This window comes from Pinus tabuliformis, chromosome X, assembly GCF_031772625.1.
Source record: "Pinus tabuliformis cultivar Carrire ecotype Pingquan chromosome X, CPIR1, whole genome shotgun sequence".
Lineage (NCBI taxonomy): Eukaryota > Viridiplantae > Streptophyta > Pinopsida > Pinales > Pinaceae > Pinus > Pinus tabuliformis.
The window spans coordinates 996,933,654-996,956,971 of record NC_142308.1 but is presented as its reverse complement, the minus strand read 5'-3'; positions in this window follow the sequence as shown (position 1 = coordinate 996,956,971).

The window sequence follows — 23,318 nt, the reverse complement described above, 5'->3', positions numbered from 1 at the left end:
CTCACGGAAGAAGTAGTTGTGTGGAACAACAGCAGCGCAGATTCGGAGATGTGTGTGAAATAAAGGATGTGTGGAAGAGGAGTATGTGTGCGAGAAAGCGTGTGCGGAGCAAGGAACACAAAATTTCTTCCACACACATGGAATTTGGCTTAGAATATATAGATTGTTTCACTGGTAAATTTGTAACAGGAAATTATTTTTATTTTCTTTTAAAGGATTTAGCCCAATTCATTTTGGAATATATATTCATGTCATTTATAAACATTTTAAAAAGTAGTGTATCACCTTATTTTCTATTTAGGATGTCTAATGTGCAGAGTAGATATTATTGCAATATATATATATATATGTTATATGTGTGTTTATAGATGTCTAGATCTCTTTTCAAATTTGAAGTTTGGGATCTTTTCAAATATGAAGTTTAAGAAATGTAAACCTTGATTATAACTATATTTGTTTGTGAGGATATAATTGAAAAATATTTGTTTGGGCTATATATATTCTATTGGTTACAATACTAGCCAAAATTACATATCGCTCTCTAGTGAAGCCATGGATTTGATAGTATATTGCAAATGATGTAACATCTTACCTAGTAATTGCAAGCTGGATAACATTTTACTTTTCCTATTGAAAAATTTCATAGTATACTTTGTCTTCATCTGTTTGAATTCACATGGTTTTTAATCCAAAAAAAATCGATAAGAATTATTACATGAAGTGTTCACAAATATGAAATCGGTAGTTGAAAATAGGGGTAACTATCCTAAATCATCTTAAGAATAAAATAGAGGTTGTAAAAAACTCTTTCCCATCTAAACATCATCTGATCAATATTCTCGAATAGTAGATTTCCCTGGACAACTTTAAAGTCCTGAAATAAATATAAATATATATATATATATTCTCTCTATAAGACTAAGAAAACATCAAATATTTACTACTTTACAAAAAAACTTAGATAAACTTGGGAATTTCTTCAAGTTATTACAATTATTCTAATTTATATTTTCAAGTAATAATTATTATATTTTATTTGTTTAATTATTTTTATATTTATTAAATTTGAAAGTGAGATAAATTTAAGTTGGATTGTTTTTTTAAATAATAATATTTTTTTATTAAAAAACTAAATTTATATTTCTGTGTATGTATATGTATATGTATTCAAGCTTTTCACTCTCATAAAAAGAAGGAATAAAAAATAAGGAAACTATCTAAAAACTGAAGTAGGGAAGTGCGAGAGAACGAGGGTGCAGAGGGAATGCATGTGTGAAGCAAGGAAAACAAAATTTCTTCCACACACATGAAATTTGGCTTAGAATATATCGATTGTTTCACTAGAAAATTTGTAAAAGAGAGATGATTTTTACTTTCTTTTAAAGGGTTTAGTGTGAGATGAATTTAAGTTGGATTATTTTTTTCAAATAATAATAATAATTTCATTACAGGAAAAATTATATTTTTGTTATGTATATGTATTCAAGCTTTTCACTCTCATAAAAATAAGGAATAAAAACTAAGAAAATTATCTAAAAAGCGAAGCACGGAAGTGCGGAAGAGAGAGAGTGCAAAGGGAATTGTTGAGAAATGGCAGCAAGAAATTCCTGTTTAATTTCTCCTTCAATTAAACTGAGAATTAAATTGAATTCTATTCTCATAGCAACTTGTAAATAGTTAATTAAGTTTAATTAACTTAATTAGCTTAGGAATTTCGAGTTGGAAGTCTTTTTGAAGTCATGTATATGTTCTCCCTAAGTTTTAGGAGTCCAGTATGAGTTTAATTTTGAGTTGTAATTGGATAAATCAGTTTACTGAGTTATGTTCAGTTAAATTAGTTCCAAACTATTTGTAGAACTAATAGAGAGTTAACAGTCAGTTGGTGTGCTAGTGCATCCATAAGTGTCGCTCTAGTTAACTGAAGATTCCCTCATCAGAAACTCATGAATGTCGATTCTAAGAAAGACCCAGTTGAGACTAGAGTGCAAGGACAGTGTACTATTAGTTGTATGATTTTCTGAGTTGTAAATATCATGCATGCAATCAAAGAAGAACATATGCTTGGATTACACAGTTTTGGAAGCATGAATTCCCTTTAAATACGGGTTATTCATACTAGGAATTATGCAATAGATTAGGGGCTTGGAGAGCTGCTAAATAGGCTAAGGATTTGGCTTGAGCTTGCTTGTGAGCTGAGAGAGTTGAGCATACTTGTGCGGAATTTTTCTAGTGAGAACAAGATTTGTAACTTCACTCATATTTATGATATATGCAATACAGATAGCAGGGTTTTGAGCAATGGTTTTCCCCAGATACATATTGTGTTATGTGCCATTGATTTATCTTCTTCTTGTTCATATTATTTTCATCGATCTATTGGCTCCCGCTGGTCGAAAGTAGAAGTAGATTCTTGTCCTGTGCTTTAGTAAATTGCATGAGCTTGTGAATCTACAGGAATGCTTGTGCGAAGCAAGGAACACAAACTTTCTTCTGCACACATGAAATTTGGCTCAAAATAGATTGTTTCACAGGTAAATTTGTAGAGATATGGTTTTTATTTTCTTTTAAAGGGTTTAGTAAGGAAAAATAAATCAAAAAGAAATTATGCTTCCTCTCAGTAAGACTAAGAAAACATCAAATGTTTGCTACTTTATTAAAAAATAGATAAACCATGAACTTTCTTCGAAGTTCGGTGTTGGCTTGTTGGGGCCTGACCCAGGTTCAGAGGTGATTTAGCTAAACAAATCCCGGTACTACTGGCCCTTCCGGCAACAGTCAACGGAGCTTGGACGAAGGTCTCACCCAAAGTAGTATGGGAGGGTGCTAGAACCAGGTTTCCGCACCCTGGAGATGTCTGATGTTTTCAAGTGGTCTGCGATTTGACCCTACATGCACGTCGCTATGCGCACTTACCCGTACCTCGCAGCCTGAGATGCTACCTTCAGGCAGCCCTACTTAGGGGCCGAACAATGTTGTTACCCAAGTCCTTACTAGTAATCTTATATGAGTTTATTAACTTAGCTTATTTGTATGCTTTCAGTTATACTTAACAATATTCACAATTCATACAAGTGTGCACAGTAATTAAACAGTATAAATGCAATTCATATCAACAGATAATAACCCAAGACAGATATACGTAATTCAGATAAACCTTCTCTTTATTATTCTCTTCCTTCGGTTATAGACTCTATTATGCCCTGCGCACTCAGCTGCAGGGGTCCGTGCACTCAGCTGAAGAGCCTCTTCCTACTACTATGACCCAAGACACTTAGACACTTGCTCTGTACCTCTACTTCATACTTCACTCTCCTTTTCTTCTTAACTATCTTTTACACTTAGAGCTTCGCTCTATTTATACAATCCCATGGTCTGTGGACCATGGGTACGTTGACATTACATTCAACACTTAGGGCAGACAACCCTATGACTCTAACATACACTTCGCGCCCACAATTTGTAGAGCTTTACATTAATATTACTCAAAACTTGGGCTTTGAGCCCCAAAACATGCTATGGGGCGATTCCATTCCCAACAGGCCCCCAACACAAACATCGTGACTCTCCCTCGAGTCACTCAGTCGGCGCGGTGATCTTGGCTTGGAGTCCCTCCAACTACTCTCGAACGGTACTGATGTCGGCAGCACACTGAGCCGTTGCTCACTGAACCTACTGCATCCGTTCTTCTGAGACCTCTATTTCGGCAGCTGCCCTGTATCTGCACATGCATCCCCTGAATGTGCATGAGCTTCCTTTCAATATTCATCATGATTATGAAGGCCTCGTTAATCCATGGTTGAACGCGTGCTTTGAGAACTTCTTCCTTATGACGCGCCACATCCACCTACTCCTTTAATGCCTTGGCTTGCTGCATCCTCACAAGCCGCTGAGTGAGGACTACTATCTGCGCAGTTCCTCTGATATTTTCGTAATACTACTGGAGTTTGTGTGCCTCTTTCTCCAGCCGTTGGATGTTGGGCTCCTCCTGCAAAGTCGTGAGTACCTCAAGTACCTATTCCAACATATTCGTATAGTCACACACTACACCTCCAATTCCTTCCAACCCTACTACAATAGTGTTGGCGCGCTATTCTCAGACTTGTGGGGGAGTGGAAGGTTGCGCCTTCAACCGCAGCTCGGCAATCTGAAGATTCAGATCTAGCTAAACCTTTGTCGTTTTTGCTCTCACGTCGCGGACTCCACTAGCCAAACTGTGGATCCGCACTTCTACCGGTAGATCTATTGTGATGACTAGCTCCGGGACGCGGCGGCAAGCGTCATCTACCATGTGCACCAAATGTTGATTCTGCAAAACCAACTCGTCGCGCTGCAAGCTAAGCTATTCTATGTTTATTTTCTACTCGCTAAGAACCTGGATCAGTTCTTGGCGCCATATTTTCCCAAATCTTGCTCATAAATTGTGTCTTAAATGCCCATTGCCCACTCCATTTGGCCTCAAATCGAGCATCCCATCATGAAGAGTGACACCAACGATCACTTCCCAGCCAACCCACGCGGTAGCGCAGCCCTCCATGCGCAGTCACGAACCCTGTGACGTTCTGATTCTGTGGGCAGGTCCCAAGTAGAATATTTAATAGTCCTGCGCTCCCTTTTCAGCTGCCTGGAGTGCTAACATTGTTCTCCCTACGGCTAGTCAGGTGGTCGCACCACCCTTGCGAGGCTCCATCCCGTCCTCCAACATGGTTCACAGAGAATCCCCATCTTCCACTGTGATGATCGGCATCACGCACTCTCCTATTGGCAATGTGCTACCCTATTTGGCGATATGCAGTCCCAGCCATGGCAGCAGACTAACCAGTCTACGGCGATAGTCCTCCAACTCGTTAGTATGATCGTACGCACCTTGCCTTTCCATCCTCAATTTTTCGATGAGAAATTCTTCCTTTATTTCATTTTCCAACTTCTTGACCTCTGCGTCCATTAAATTGTTTTTCTCCCTTAGTCGTACCCAGTCTTTTTCAAGTTCGCGAAGTCTAAAGTTTCCCCGTCAGATTTCTTCCTCAAGTATTATATGTTCTGTTTCACATAGCTGTGTGATTTCTTCGTTCCGGTCTAGCGGACCGTCGTATCTACAAGTGTTGTTACGTGCAGACTCGGCTTCGCGTGCTCCATGGGGACTACATCCTCTGCTTCATACTTCAGTTTCGGACACGCTTGCGCGGTCAAAGTTTTGCACATGGTCCTATAAGCCCATACAACCGCTGGTACGTGCAGGTCCCAGTCGGTGCATCTCACATGGTGGACCCTGTTCAGCACTTCGCACACCTTGTCAAAGGCTTCCCCGTGTATGATTTTTGGCACGCTAGGTTGTATCATACTTTGTCATTCGCACACTTGTCCTGCCTGCTTCTGCTTGTTGTTCCTGTTTCCTATCGTGAGAGCGGTGTGCGTTCGTGCAGGTTACGTACCATACGCCTGTACCCATCTGGAAAGGTGGGCGCGTAGGCTGTTTCATCCATCCTGCCTGGCTTCCATCCTCATCTGAGGCTTCCCAAATCATAAGCGCATCATCTTTCTGCATTCGTGCCAGTCCCCGAAACTCTGTTGGTGCGTACCCCACCACCTTGTGGACGTAGAGCGCAATGACCATTTCAAAGCATCGAAGCACTATTGTTCTGGAACTTTGCTTTCGAACTCATCCATGAATTCATCTACTACTGTCAGCTCGTCATACACAGGAAGATCCCTTTCCTCTATTGTCACGCAGTGTAGTGATCTTACCATCATGTTGCAATTGAGTGTGGTTACCTCGTGTAACCGGTTCTGCCATCGTTTTGTTTCCTCATCCGAATCTGATGTGCAGGAGCTTTCATGCTCCCACGAAATCCGACCATCCGCTATAGGATTCACCCAGTCCTAATCCCGAGCAGTTATCTTGTAGATACAGTCTAGCTCGTCGTCGCACATTGGCTTTGTGTAGCACGATCCTTCCGCAGGGTCTAAAGGTACCACTACACATAGTGACTTTTTCTCAAAAACCATTTTGCGCTTCTTCAGGTTTATGACCCCGTTCATATCAGTGGCCCAATCTATTCCCAGTAGCATGGGATAGGGATTATTGTCATCGAAAATCTCTATCACCTCGAAATTTGCAAGCACGCTCGCACCTTCGATGTCTACCATTATCCCCTGCAATCTTCCCATCGGTAGGATCTTCTGCTGGTTCGTCATTCGCAATTGAATAGGGGACCATTGCAATGCAAGCCTACCCATACGCTCCCATGTCTACTTTGGCAGTACATTCGCATCCGATCCTAGATCCAGAATTACTTGATCCATTTCATACTCCCTGATTTGCATAGTCAATCTCATTTCCCTTCCTGTTCGCAATGCATGCTTTCCAAGTTTCTAGACTACGCACGGTTCTCCTGACCCGGCGCACCTAGTGATAATTTCTCGTAGTCCCTTCACCGCTTTGTTGTCACGCAGCAGCTTCATACATGTCTCAAGAAAGGTTTGAGCATTGAAGGATCCATCCCTGGTTCTAGTTGATCCTTACTACCTAAAGTGGAGGCCTCAGTGAAGATCTTCTTAGCTTCCATGAATGTCTCATTCGCGCGCTCCAAATCAAATTCAAGTTCCTTTGTAGGAGCCTTGCGAACCCACGCACTTTCTTTAGGTTGCTTACCTTTGTCATCTCTTATCGTGATACCGCTTCGGAGCACTATGTTTGCATTCAGGTCCTCTTCATGTGGCTCAGACTTCATCATTTGCAAATTCTAAGTCGGGGGAGGCTGGAGTGTCCCTTTACTGCGCAACCTTACTATCAGTGTAGGGCATTCCTCCATCTCATGATCAAACTAAGTACAATATAAACATGATCCTCTTGTTGGATTTGTACAATCGCGGGCATAATGCCTTGGCCCTCCGCAATTGTAACATCAGTTGTCCGCAACCCCTTCCTGGTCCCATTCCACCTCGACCTTGTCTGCATCCCTGAAATCCGGTGCGCACTATCCCTGCATTTGGATCAAGGGCTCGTATTTCAGTCTGCACTTTATAGGCAGGAGTTCGATCTATCATCAACTCGTAACTTCTGCAGGTGCGCTCATCATGGCCTACCGACCTGCATAAATTACAAAATAATTGTTGGGACGTCTATGTATACTTCTGTAATAGGTGACAATTATCTATAGTGTGTTTTCCTCCTATCTTACCAATCACGCACCATAATGCAGGCGTCGCTCTCGGTCCTGCTTGTGCCTCTGGTCTTAATGGCATCGGGCCTCTTGCCGCCAAGTAGTTCGTGAAGACTGGACAATGGTCCTTGTCACGCCCCTGGCCTTTGAATTTATGCACCATACTTCTTCGGGTGCTTCTGGGCGAGTTGTCCTATCCTGTTTCAAACTCTGCATTTCCATACACAAATTTTGCAATTTCACGTGGATTTGTTGAACTCCCAGGCCCAAATCTTGTATTTGGGTCTCGTGCAGTCTCATTGCAATCTCCAAAGCCTCGGCCTAGGTGGATAACTTCTACTATGACAGCGTTGTCCTCAAATGCGGCTTTAGTGACGCTACAAACCATGCACGGTGATGTCCATCCATTAAGGTCATGTTGGCTTTGTGAATCATGCTCTTCAGTCTCTGATCCAAATCCCATGAGGTTTCGCCTGGAAGCATCATGATTTCCTTAAACCTGATAATGGATTGTGTCTCCGACTTTGGCCTGCTAAATTCTCTGTTCAGCGCAGCCTGGATATCTGCGATCCCTGTGGTTGGATGGTCATTAGAATGCTTAATGTACCATGCTAGTGCGTGATCCTACAACGCGCTTACCAGCATTACCTTCTTTATATTGTCATCCACAACTCCTTGTGCTTCCCATACGGCCTTTACCATGAACCAAAATTGGTTCGGATCTTCGTTCCCTACTCCTCTGAATACCGGCAATTTAATCACGCTTGCCATTTTGAATTGTGGTGGTGGCGAAGGTGGTGTGGGCAGAGATGGGGGTAACGGTGGTGAGACTAGTAGTGGTGTAGGTGGAGGTGGTATGCGCAGAATTCGCTGCCTTATCAGACTGATCGCGCTTCTTAGAGAAACTTTCGCGAGCTCTTCTTCACTTTCCCGCTGCGGCAAAATCAAGGGACTATTTTCTATCTCTGTGCTACCTTCATTTCTATATATCCTCCCACTTCGCGTAGTCCCAAACATCAATTTATTCGCATAACTCGATTTTCACACAATAGCATTTTAATCCAAGTGTTCAACGATTTAATGTACTTACCTCGTGGTCCCTTGAGAAAGCGTTGTCCCACCTCGCTGTAGCTGATGGTCATACCTATCGCGAACTCGGTGATAAAACCTCCTATAATTCGATCAAGCCAATGGTCTACAGCGCGCAATCTTATCTTCCAATGCTTCTAGTCTTTGCACTAATTCTGGAGTCCACACAATCGGTTTGTCAAGCCTACACCTTCCTTGACTGTCTGCTAGCTTCACAATCCACTCGTACAATTCAGAGGGAAAGGATGCAAAGAAAATTTCTTGGATTTCCGTATATAAGTAGTGCTCCAACCACTGTTCCTTTGATACTCGTGGATTCCTGTTTTCCTGCACCGCGAACTCGTGAATCTTTTTGTCCAACCACCCTTCAATTTCTTTCTTCGTCGGACTCCAACGACATGACATCAGACATCCCTCATGTGGCAATGGAACCATTTGTTGGCTTGTTGGGGCCTGACTCAGGTTCGGAGCTGATTTAGCCAAACAAATCTCGGTACTACTGGCCCTTTCGGCAACATTCCACGGAGCGCGAACTGAGGTCTCACCCGAAGTAGTATGGGAGGGTGCTAGAACCAAGTTTTTGCACCCTGGAGATGTCTGATGTTTTCAAGTGGTTTGCGGTTTGACCCTGCGCACACGTTGCTACACGCACTTACCCATACCTTGCAGCCTGAAATGTTGCCTTCACGCAGCCCTACTCGGGAGTCGAATAGTGTTGTTACCCAAGTCCTTACTAGTAATCCTATCTGAGTTGATTAACTTAACTTATTTGTATGCTTTCAGTTATACTTAACAATATTCACAATTCATACAAGTGCGCGTAGTAATTAAACAGTATAAATGCAATTCATATCAATAGATAATAACCCAAGACATATACACATAATTCAGATAAAACTTATCTTTATTATTCTCTTCCTTCGGTTACAGACTCTATTCTGCCCTACGCACTCAGCTACATGGGTCCGCGCACTCAGTTGCAGACTCTACTAGGCCTCTGCGCACTCAGCTGCAGAGCCTCTTCCTACTACTACGACCCAAGACACTTAGACACTTGCTTTATACTTCTATCTCATACTTCGCTCTTATTTTCTTCTTAACTATCTTTTACACTTAGAGCTTCGCTCTATTTATACAATCCCATGGTTCGCAGACCATGGGTAGGCTGACATTACATTCAACACTTAGGGTGGACAACCCTATGATTCTAACATACACTTCACGCCCGCAATTCGCGGAGCTTTACATTAATATTACTCAAAACTTGGGCTTTGAGCCCCAAAACATGTTGTGGGGGGATTCCATGCCCAACATTGGGACCGGCTTTAAAGGCTAGAAATAAAATAACCAAAAACAAATCAGAAAGAAACTATGCATTATCTCAATAAGATTAAGCAAACATAAAATATTTGGTACTCTAAAAGAAAACTAAACAAGTCAGGGATTGTCTTCCAGTAAGCTTTGAAGTCAAAAAATATAATAAGAAACAATCCAGAAAGAAGTTATCTCAATAAAAATAAGAAAAGATAAACAATTTGCGCGCCTAAAAGGAAAACTAAACAAATCAACAACTCTCATATGGCTAGATTTAAAGTCTAGAAATAGAATAACAAAATAATAATACATTGAAATGAAAATTTTAAGAAGTTAGGGCAAGAAGAATGAAACAAGAATTTGTAACCATAAAATTATATTATTTTAATATCAATTATATATGTGTGAGAATTTATCTATATCCTATGTAGATGTGCAACTTTATATATGTTCAAAGAAAAATATTAATATCAATTGAATTGAAAATTAAAAATATTAATGTATAAGAATATTATATATGAGAATGATAATTATAATTTTTATAATAAAATAAATTGATATAAATTTATTTTTATTTTTATTTTCAAGTAATAATTATTATATTTTTATTTGTTTAAATAATATATATTTTATTGATCTTATTTTCTAACATTTATTTTTGGAACATGATACATATTTGCTATTTATATCTAATGATAGATCTGTTTTTCCATCTTTGTCCTGAGCATGAACCACATTAGATGGTTCAAAATGTCGACCAGCAACTAATGATGTGATTAATCCAAAAGGCATTCTCAATAACAATATGGATCACAGAAATTTGAAATCAATGATATTTATATTTATTAAATTTGAATGTGAGATGAATTTAGGTTGATTTTTTTGTCTGCTTGGGGTAGCTCAATTGGCAATGGTCGTGGAAATGAAATCTCACTGAACTGGAAGTCTTGGGTTCAAATTTTGTGCTATCTCCCCAATCGTGGTGAGAAGTTGGACATGATGAAGATGTAGTCCTACCAAGCTTACAAAAAAACAAAAAAAAATAGGTTGGATTTTTTTTCAAATAATAATAATATTTTCATTAAAAATCAAAATTTATATTTTTTTGTATGTATATGTATTCAAGTTTGTCACTCTTATAAAAGAAAGGAATAACAACTAAGTGCCTAAAAAGTGAAGCATGGAAGTGTGGGAGAACGAGTGTGTGAAGGGAATGCATGTGAAGAGCAAAGAACAAAAACTTTCTTCCATGCACATGAAATTTGGCTCAGAATATATAGATTGTTTCAATGGTAAATTTGTAAGAGAGAGATCATTTTTATTTTCTTTTAAATGGTTCATTAACGAAAAATAAATCAAAAATAAAATATGCATCCTCTCTCTAAAACTAAGAAAACATCACATATTTGCTACTTTAGAAAAAAACTTAGATCAACTGGGGACTTTCTTCGAAGTTCGGGCCGACTTTAAAGTCCAGAAATAAAATAACCAAAATAGAAATCAGAAAGAAATTATGCATTATCTCAATAAGATTAAGTGAACATAAAATATTTGGTGCTCTAAAAGAAAACTAAACTAACCTAAGTCGAGGATTATCTTCCAGTAAGCTTTGAAGTCCAAAAATATAATAGAAACGAAAATCATAAAGAAGTTATCTCAATAAAAGAAAGAAAATATAAACCATTTTCTCACCTAGAAGGAAAACTAAACAAACAACGAGTCTCCTCCAACAAGCTTTAAAGTCCAAATTGTTGAGAAACCAAGTGATATGTAGTTTAATGTTTGATTTCCCTTTCTTAATAATTACTTGTGAAAATTAGAAATCTTCTTATTACTTTAATGTTCTATTTATCAAGCAATTATACAAATGTTCAAAGCATGAAGATACAAAGAGACAAAGAACACTAGAAATTAGGCTCCAAGCTAGGGCAAAACCCCACAAGGGGTAAAACCCAACAATCCTCTTCTTATAGAATCAGATCAAAATGAGATATCCAAGACCAAGACCAAGACCAAATTTCCACAAAGGATCCAAGTCAACCCTCCTCCAAGTCGCCTCTAACAAGTCAAAGTGAACGAAAGTCAACATTGGTCAAACTTCCCAAATCTGGTCAAAATCACAGAATTTTTGGTCTTGCAGTACAGCCAAAATTTTGGCCCTATAATTACCTCAGAGATGCCATGGAAATTTTGCACGTGTGAACATAAACAAAGTATAAAAACTCAGTTTTCTCTCTCCTTTGACTTTCCATTCTTCTCCTTTGACTTTGGCTTTCTTCCTTCTTGATTAGGTGCAGAATCAATGTATGATGTGATGAATTGAATGGTCTTCCAAGAGGTCAATTTGAATCTTATATATAGTTGTCCAGGAGGGTCGAATAGGTGCCACATAGGCCGACTTGTCCAAGGAGGGTCGACTTGGTCTTTGTGTTGACTCTTTGACTCAAAAATAAATTTCAAAATTTTTTCTTTCAAATGTCCAAATGTGACATATCTCAAATACAAATTCTTTTGACTCTTTGAGCACGAATAACATGCTTTGACCAAAATTAGCATATAATAATAATGAATATAATAAATATGTCAATGATAAAATTACATCACAATATGAAAATCGACACTAGTTACAATTTTAACACTCCCTCTTATCTAAGAAGGTATTAATAATAACTCAACAGGATATTCTCAAGTTAAAATATCCATATAAGAAAGGATTTGTATTGATAAGCATCAATGATGATTACATCATCATAACCAACACTATCAAACTACCAAGGCCTTGACAAGTACGCTCTATCTCTCCACTAGATCATAGCACAATTCTGGGAGGCATAAATTTGGACACCACCACCTCTCAAGGCACATACTCCACCTGGGTGTTCCCAAGGTATGACCTCATAGGACCATTTCCTAATCCAAGGAAAAGTACGTCCTCCGGACCATTATTTACCAAGTCCATGTATCCAACTTAGGATGTTAATCCTAGTCAAGCATAATACATGACTCAAGAATGTATGTATCTTATGCTTATCCAATCCACCATTCTCCTTGCCAGTGTTCATGCATTAGGCTTACAGATGTTAGTCTTCGCCATAGTACATGACACATGGAGAATACAGTGCCCATCCTCAATCCCTCTCAACCAAGGAGGAGATCCTCACTCCCTCTTAATTCAAGATGAGATATCCACAAGCTCGAGCTTGTCTCATAATACTCATATTTTCCCTTAGGAATGAACTCCATTAATACATCGACTACTTGTTCGTCAGCGGAGATATATTGTTGCTTCATGGATTCATCCTGCATCATGTCATGAATCATAATGAGCTTCGACCTTCTTGGTTCCTTGATGCTCTTCATAATCAAATCCATCATGTCACTAAGTAGTACATCAAACATCTTATGGAGCCAAACTTCTATACAACTTATTTGTACAAGCTTTCATTTTTTTCTTCCTTGGCATTGCAACATAATCTTGCTTCATATTCTTCCAAAAAATAACATTAAATTTCAAGTAGAAATTACCATTAATAATATTAACATCAATTCATCCAATCTAAATGATGTGTTCAAAATTCAAAGCAATCAGCTACTAGATCAAAACTCTTCAGTGATGTTGCCATATATCTGTAACCAACCTTCTAGAAGAATCTTGGTGATAAGCATGTTTTGAATTTCTTCCCAACTATCTAGAAGTAATATATCTGACTAACTTGTGTTTTTCCTTCAACTCCCTACTCAATTCATTGTCTTCAATGTATATTGTTAAACAATTGTTTGCTCTTCCTGTAGAATAATCTTTGCTATGAACTTCTAGTTCTTCCATCTATCAAATTTAGTTTGCTTCTGAAATGCTTTGTACTAGTAGTATTACTTAACTTGTTCTGTGATGTATGAGGTCAACTTTATTTTTACTGAAATCATAATGTTACACATTGATTTTAATTCTTCTATTGTTTTGCTTCTATTTTCAACCTATAGTCTTTGCTGCTAAAAGAGATGATGGTTGCCTCTAAATATTCATGATGAAATTTTGGAGACATGAACATCTTAAATGTGATCGTATGTTTTTTCTAGAATTTTGTATAGACAACTTCAATGACTCTATTCCTTCCATGACTATATGCTCCTTCTAAACTTGATCTCCATGACTTTACAATTTACGAATCCCAAAAATATTCTATCTTCCAAAACTATAATTGTTACTCTAACTGCCATCTTCTAAATAAGAAATGAAAATCAAACTTGTTTGTAAACCTAGTACTTTCCATATTCTTCATTATTGTTAATAGTAGAGGTCCTTCTTGTCTTCAACCTTGGGTTTATTTTCAGCTCCTTCATCTTCAATTGTTAGTGCTTCATTTCTTTCCTTCCTTTTGTTGCTTTTATTGTTCTTAGAGTTCTTGGGACAACCTCTTTTAATGTGTCCATATTCATGGAAACCAAAGCATTGAACTTTGGACATATCCCGGTTTCCATGAGGCTTGTTGTTGTTGTATTTGTGATGAGATCCAAATCTTCCAAAATTTCCAAACTTCTTCTTTGATCTAGCAGCAAAGGCTTGAGATTTTTCATTATTGAGTTCAGTATAATCTTAAGCCTTGAACCTTGTTTCTTCTGGAACACATAGAACCCAAAGTTCTTAAAAAGTTAGAGTATATTTTCTTACATAGATACCTCCTACAAAACAATCCCAAGCTGGAGCTAGAGCATTGATTATGGAAGTGATTAATTCAGAGTCAGATATGGTTTCTCCAAGTCCTTGAAGTTAATCCTTGATTTTTGATATTCTCATAAAGTATGAAGCCACATCTTCTTCTTTTGTCATTATTGTTCCATAAAGTTGATTCCTTATAGATATCTTTTGGTTGCTAGTATTTATAGAATATAATTTTACCAATTTATCATAAACTTCTTTAGATTTAGGGAAATAAAAAACAAAAGAGATAAGATGATCTTTGATAGGCTCAAAGAGAATCCTTTGAGCTCTAATTTCTCCCTTATTGTATTTGGCCACTTCTTGAGCATTGTTCTTGTCTGGTTGTGAAATTGTCCTAAAACAAATTGCATTACTTCATTTTCTTTGAGAACTTAATTAATTATCTTTTCCCAAGCCTCAAAGTTAGAATCTTCATCAAGTTTTTTTCCTTCCTTACAAATAGATGCCATCTGGTTGGGAGGATTATGTAACAGCCCCGAGTTAAAGTTCATGTAATAAAGTTAATAAAGGAAAAATAAGAACAAGGTCATCAAACAGGTATTCCAAGCCGAATGTTGGGCAAAGCATGTTAATGGGTATCACTTGTTGTTTATTATAGCTAAGGGGAAACTGGAAAATGCTTTAAAAATAAAAAATAAAAGGCATTATTGGTATTTTATTTATGAAAATAAAGGAAAATAGGAGAAAAGGAAGGTGAAAGGTCACAGGTTGCATGTGAGGAGGAAATTGAAGGAAAATAGAGAGAAAATGAAGAAATTAGAGGCATCAATAATAAAAAGACATCAGAGCATCAGTTTGGGGCCTTTTTCAGCTCATTTTTGGAATTAGTCTCAGAGAGTAAAAGAGAACCAAGAGGAAAAGGAAAGCAATCAAGCAAGGGAAGGACAAGAAAAGAAAATGAAAGTAAGGATCAAGCAAGGAAAGGTTGGATCAAGCGGATTCAATGGGAATACTTGCAGGTAACAGGTTGCATGTATGATTTCCTAGCTGATTTTGGCATGCATGGTATATGCATGTGTGTATTTGGTTCATTTGTTGTCATTGGCATGGGTTTTTTTAGGTTTAAACAATGGTTTTATCCTTGCCTTACCATTTACGAATAGCCAAGGTGTGATGGGATTCATTATTGGTTGAGCTTTGGATTGTCGAAAGGTTTTGGATCCAGGTGAGGTGGTCTCGGGAAAATCCCAAGGGTTAGGGGTTGGGGGTTGAGATGGTTTTTTCTGGTAATCCTTTAATAGGTGGGTGGAGATAAGAAAATTCCTTAAGGGATGGTGAAGGAATTCTGAGGTATCCAAGCTCGGTTTGGTTTTGTGATCTCAAGACCGGTTTAGGTGAGATCACAGTAGTGTGAGGGTGGAGGTGGTTTAACTTGTGGATTCGCTTAGTTTTTTATGGATTGGTTTATCCCATGAGATCCCACATTCATGATTGGAATATGGAATGAGGGTGATTGGCTGAAAGAAAGATTTGGTTTAGCCCAATCTTTGGTCGAGTGGTACGTGGAAGTCCCTAACTTGGTTGGATTTTTCATATTTCAATAAGGTATAAGTTCTTCACTGTATCTTATGAGTATATGTACTTGTTATTATGTGGCTTTAATGGTTGTTCTATCATTGTTATTTATCTAGTTATATGTTGGTTATAAGCATGGTTGTATGACAGATCTAAGTTAAGGATCTTATCATGCTTGATTGATAAATGAATGGTTAACGAATGCATGACCTAGTGGATGTTATTGCAGATATTGTGAGAGGGAATTAGTCCTTCTTGGTAAGCCTTAAATAAGTTTCAAACCTCTATGTTAAAATATGTATCTATGACCTATAGATCTTATGTTCTCAATGTGTTTTACAGAATGACTATCATGGTTAGACCGAGCTAGGTCAATTCCTTGATTAAAATTTGTGTTAGAGGCTTTGTCTCTGTGTTATTTGTCATTTCTATGAGTTTCATTAAGTTCTGGGTAGAGGTCTGGATCCTAGCCCTGAAAAAGAGGCTTATATCTAGCGGTCATTGGCACAGAACTGAGTGAAAAAGACTACAATCATTGGGAAGCATGCCTGTGGGAGCGACTGGAGGGTTCTAGTCACATGGAAGCATGGGAGTGAATGAGGCTCTAGGTCAATGTAAAAGCAAGTTAACTTTGGGATTGGGCACCTGGAGTGATTGGTTAGCTCTTGGGGATCCTATAGCACCTAAGGGAAGTCAGTAAGGTCTTGTTTTTCCGACTCCATTTCCTTAAGGTTATCTAGCAGGTCAATTCATGTCATAGTAGCCCTCAACTCATGTTTACCCCAGGCAGGACGATTAAAGTGGGTATTTATGGGAGGAGGCATTACAGAGTGGTATCAGAGCATGGTTCAAACAGTTAGACTGGATGGGCTAGATGCATGTGGCTATGCATACATTGTCATGGTTATGGTTATCATGCATGAGGTCATGGTATGTAGTTGGTATTGTCATGCATGACGTTGACATATTGATATAATTATTATTATACATGTATCACGCCAATGTGGATTGATTTTGCAGATGAGATCAACCTCCCCTAAACATCATTAAGGTATGATTTTGGTTATGGTATCTATTTGGTCTATCTGACATGGTACATTTGCAGGAAGAAGAGAATCAAAGTTGACAAGAAAAATGGTGGACTACAATTCATGACCCTATAGATCAATTGGGTAGCAAGGAGATGGGTATTATCTTGAGATAGCAGACACATTGAGGAGTTTGAGGACAGAGATCAGAAGTTGCAAGGCCAAAAATGATAGGTTGGTTGATGATCATGAAATACTCACAAGGGACCAGGAAAAGCAAGAAGAGGTCATTGCATTCATCCTTTAGTGTTTGTTACACTTGCAGAGACAGGGACACTTAAGGATTAGTCAAGAATAGGAAGAGAAGACAGATGGAGCCAATGATAGCAGATCTTGATCAAGACATAAGTTGGATAGAGGGGGCACAATCAGAGGTGGTAGACCATTGGATACACCTGGCAGGAGGACTGGTATGTATGTGTATCACTCTACTTCCTCATCCAGGAGACATAGTCAGAATCATCACCGCCATCATCCTTATAGGAGGAGTGAGTACTTTCCCGAGGAGTTCAAGAAAGTTAACCCACCTACATTTGATGGAGAAATGAAGAAGTCAGAAGATGCAAAGACATGGTTCATCCTTACCTCAAGGATGAGAAAGCAAAGATTCAAAGGTTCATCAGTGGGTTTCCAACAACATATAGAGACCGGATTGAGTTTGATGAGCCACAGTCACTGGAGGAAGCCATCAAGAAACTAAAGCATTGTTATGAGCAATCAAAGCGTAAAGTTGAGCCTAAGCATGATTTGAAGGGGAATGAGAAAGTTAAAGGGAAGTGGCCACCAAAGTGGGGAAGACCTCAGGATGCAGGTGAGAAAGAGAATGTGGTTCCTTACAAGAAGTTTAATGCAATTGAGAAGGGACATGGATCACAGCCTGGAGAGCAATAGAATAGAGGTGATGGTAGGGGACCATTGCAGTGTTGGATATGTGGAAAAGATCATCGCAAGAAGGATTTTCCATTGTACCAGGGTGGCATGCCTCAGATCTATAGTGCTCAAGAGGCATAGATAGTTGGGGATGTGGGCCATAACATTCCTAAAATTTATGCAGTTGTGGACAACAAGTAAGAAGATCACTAGGCATCCATTCTTGAGATGGAAGGTAAGCTCTGTGGTTAATTTGTTTATATTTTGATTGACCTTGGATCTAATTATAGTTATGGTAATCCTAACTTGGCAGATAAGTGTGGTTTGAGGAGAGAAGTGCATGTAGAGTCTTGGTTGGTGCAGTTGGCTACAGGTACTAAGAAGAGAGTTCATCAATGGGTAAGAGCTTGTGCATTTGAGATAAATGGTCTATCTCCAACAACGCATATAAATGTGCTTCCATTGGGATAATATAATATGATTTTGGGTATGGATTGGTTGTATCTCCATGGGACCAAAGTATATTTCTATGACAAGGCTATTGAGTGTCTGGATGAAAATGGGGAATAGAGAATCTTGCTAGGAAAGAAGAAGCCTACATAAGTGAGGATGATTAAAGTTATTCAAGCCAAGTGCAGTTGCAGAAAGGGGTGTGTACTATTTGCAGTGCATATTTCCAGTGACAAGGGTAAGGATGTTGAGGATGCAAAAATCTTCGAGAGGTACCTTGTATTACAGTAGTTTCAGGATGTGTTTCCAGCAGAAATTTCAGAGTAGCCTCCTCACAGGGAAGTGGACTTCTCTATTGAGTTGGTACTAGGGGCAACACCAGCATCGAAGGCACCTTACAGGATGAGAACTCCATAGTTAGTGGAATTGAAGTTACAGTGGAAGAAAATGCTTGATAAGTGATACATTAGGCCAAGTGTATCACCTTGGGGTGCACCAATATTGTTTGTGAAGAAGAAGGATGGTACTCTCAGGTTGTGCATGAATAATAGGCAATTGAACAAGGTGACCATCAAGACCAAGTATCCATTGTCAAGGATCGATGACTTGTTTGACCAATTGAAAGGAGAAGCAATGTTCTCAAATATTGATTTGAGATCATAATACCATTAGGTACGCATTAAAGAAGTTGACATTTGAGGGGCATGAAGTCATTGATCGCCTTAGGAACTCTCTAGCATAGTTAGAGATTCTTCAATCCATATTGGCTACTTTGGAATCTCATGACAGGGTCCACAAAGAAGAAAATGAGGTTTTTATGGCTAAGATGGAGCAACTCCAGTACTTACAGTGCCACGTTCATGAACGAATTGTGGGTTTCTGGCGTGGGAAAAATATTCTAACTGAGAAAATCAAGAAGTTGGAATCCTGGCTTGCTCTCTACCTCCCACCTCCTCCTCCAGTGACGGGGCCAGATAATCCTGCCTCTATCACTTGTGATGACTGATTATGGTAACGGTGTCTTGTTAGTTCTTTTTTTTCGGCATGTAAGGCCTATATGGTTGTGGGTTTCCCAGTTGGGCACTTTACTTTTTGTTTGTAGTATGGTTATAGCATTGTTCAACAAACCTGGTCGGGGTGAGGCCACATGCATGTTGACATCCTTGTACATACTTTTTTATTAATGAAAAATCGTCAACTTACAAAAAAATAAAAAATACAAATTCTTTACACTCATAATAAATTCCTTTGACTCTTTGAGCATCAGGAACATGCTTTGACCAAAAATAACATATAATAATAATGAATATAATAAATATATCAATGATAAAATTACATTACATTATGAAAACCAACACTCGTTACAATTTCAAAACAAATAGAATGACAAAATAATAATAATTTGAAATGAAAAATTAAAAAAGCTAAAGAATAATGAAACAAGAATTTGCAACAATAAAATTATATTATTTTCATATATGTGAGAATTTATCTACATCCTTCGTAGATGTTCAAAATAAAAATAACTATAAACATTAAAATCAATAGAATTGAAAATTCTCTCTCTCTCTCTCTCTCTCTCTCTCTCTCTCTCTCTCTCTATATATATATATATATATATATATGATAATTATAATTTTTTATAATAAAATAAATCTATATACATTTATTTTAATTTATATTTTTAAATAACAATTATTATATTTATATATATATATATATATATATATATATATATATATATATATATATAATTTATATTTATGTGTATGTATATGTATTCAAGGTTTTCATTATCATAAAAAGAAGGAACAAAAACTAAGAAAAGCGTCTAAAAAGTGGAACGGGGAAGTGTGGGAGAAAGGGTATGAAAAGAGAATGAGTGTGTAAAGCAAGAAACACAAACTTTCTCCCGCACACATGAAATTTGGCTAAGAATATATGGATTGTTTCAATAGTAAATTTATAAGAGAGAGAGGTTTTTCTTCTTTAAAGGGTTCAGTAACGGAAAATAAATCAGAAAGAAATTATGCATTATCTCTGTAAGACCAAGAAAACATCAAATATTTGCTACTTTAGAAGAAAACATACATAAAATAGGGACTTTCTTTGAAGTTCTAGTTGGCTTTAAAGTCCATAAATAAAATAACCAAAAACAAATCAGAAAGAAACTATGCAATATCTCAATAAGATTAAGCAAACATAAACTAAGAGGTACTCTAAAAGGAAATTAAACTAAGCCAAGGGCTCTCTTCCAACAATAAATTAAAGGCAACATCTCTATCAAAATAACAAAATATAAAATGTTTCCAAGTTTCAAAGGAAAACTAAAGAAAACAAGGTCTTTCTTCCCGGAAGCTTTAAAGTCTAGAGATAGAATAAGTGAACATGAAACATATAGTTGTAATGTGTCTTCCATGTAAAAATCAGCACATAAAAATAAACATTTAGATAATAGTTGGAAAGTGTAAGTTATATGGGGTTGTGACCTGAGAATTTGAAAAAATTAAAAGTTAATTGCTTACATGTGGGAGCTTTTTCCAGAGACCTCGAAGTTTTCAGTGACGACACTAGAGAAGAAAATATTAAACAACAAACACAAAATCATACTAACTTAAGTCATCTGAAAATGGAATGTACATGTTTAAGGGTGCAAGGTATCCATTCTCAATAATTTCAATTGTGAGCTAGACACTCCAAATGACCTCTAAAAATTTATAAACTTCTTATTTCTTATACAGAGATAGACTGTAGGGGCATTCATCGGACATGTCACCTCTAAAAAGAGGATGAGTTCCAGAGGCTACCTGGCCCTCTACAGGCTCTGCCTAAAGAAATAACAAAGTAAACACTTAGAAATCTTTGACATACACATACTTGAAGTTTAAGGTCTTGCGGAATAAGACAAGTAACTTTCTGCAGCTGAACAGGTGATTATGTGTGTATGCAAGTTATATTTATTTGTTGTTTAAAACTTTATATCAGTTTGGTTTAGCATCTCATCTTCAACAAATAAAGACATCAAAATGATAAAGCAGTTCACCCCTCCTGGGCTACATCTGCTGGACCAAGCCTCTCCAACTAGGTTTGTCCTCTTGTATTAAAATTGCTACAAAGGCTAATACAAGAATATGGGTGTCTCAAAGGACAGATCTGACTGTAAATACAGAATCAGAAGATAGGAATTAGCTAAACATGCCCAAACACTAAACAGTGAATTTTGTACCTTATACAATACTTTCCCCAATTGGCCCTGGTGGCCCTTTAAACTTGCATGGAGAATTCGAGGAGAAGATGACCTCAATTGGTTCTGAAACATCTGCCATTAGAATTAGGAGGTCTAAAATAGCAGACATAGGCTCTTGAATCACCAAAAACGGATGAACAGAGCCCCCAAACAGCTCAATCCCTGAAATGGCCCTAGTGGCCCTGAAAGTTTCCCTGAAGCTAAACAGTGAGAAGAATGCCTCAGAAGGAAAAACGAGCTATAGAAATGGATTCAGAAGGTTGGAAAACTTCAGGAATGACCTTCGTTCCACTTCCAATGGCTGCACAATTCCCAATGCAGCTCCCAAACTGATTTGGCCCTAGTGGCTCCTGGAACTTCCACGAAGCTAAAACACCTACAAATGACCTCAGATGGCTGTGAAACCTATGCCAATGGCTTCAAAAGGTCGAAGAGACCCAAAATCAAAAAAAAAAATCGTCCAAAACCGACTTTCCTAGCCAAAGTTATGGCCATTTAAAGTTTCTCCAGTTTTTCCCTAGAAAAACTCCAGCTAACTTTAGTTAACTCCAGTTAGCTCCGCCAATTATGGCAGTCCACCAAATTTGGCACTCCTGCCAAAATTCTGCCAACTTAACTGCAGTTACATTTAATGTTTGGTGGTTGCCTCGGATTTTGTGCCAGGCGGAATATTCCTTTTATAATTTTTTTTGAAAAATTAAAATGTCTAATGTTATGGACGAATTCTTCTTTTTGCCATAACTTCCTCATACGGCGACCGTTTTTTCGAACTGTTTGTGGCGCCGGAATCGGGAAGACGAGCACTTTTCAGTCATTCAACTTTGAACTATTTCTAAGCACTTTAAATTTTGAGCATTTTACGACACTTAGGACATGAGCACCTGATCACACCTCCCAAATGAGAAGGCTTTTGGTCCCAAAAAGCTTACTGAATCTCTGAACTAAAATGTACAGCACTTGAGGAACATAAATATCCTCTTCCGTTCAACCAAAACAGCATACTAATGCCAAAATGTCCTGCCTTGCCAACTGTCGTCATGGCGACTTTTTGCTGCATAAGCCACGTGCTTGTCGAATCCGGACCAACCTTGTTCGCCAGACAAACTGAAAATTTGCAGGAACCAGCAATGAAACTTGCTGATATATGAGCTGAAATATTCCCCTGAACATGTGGGCTTGCTAGCTGTCACGATGCCCATCCATGGCACCTCCGCTCCAAAAGAAGAGTTGCCTCCCAAATGAGAAGGCTTTTACAAAGATGAAACACCTCATCATTTCTCTCTTTACAATCTTGGAGATCAAATTAACTTTTTCCAAGTCACTATTACATTACATGCATCGTTAAAACCAAAGTAATCAACCCTTCAAGTTAATCACATATACATGTTTAAAATACAAGGAAATCATCATGATCCATGTGTTCATGCATATCATTCTCATGCATGCAGTTTATCCTTCAATTTTTCCTTAAGTACAATTATAAGTACAAGATCCTCGATCACATGTACATGTACTTTCAAAGCTGAGATGAATATAACGTTCGCTGCAATAGAGTGAGTCTCATACTCAGCTTTTCCATCCTGCAACTTGCATTCCCTTAACAAAGAAATGCATTCAATCAAAGACATGCAACTTTAATTGGATAAGAATTCTAACCATTTCTTACCAATCCATTTCAAAGGCGCTTCCTTTAACTGCACATCGATTTCAACATGTGTATCATCCTGACACATATCAATGATGGAAACTTCCTTCCCATTCTTGCCATACTCTTTCTCCCATTTCTTCAATTTTCGTGGAAGCATTGTTGGATTCAGAGTCCAACACCTTTCAACAGTATGTCCATGCTTATGGCAATAAGTGCA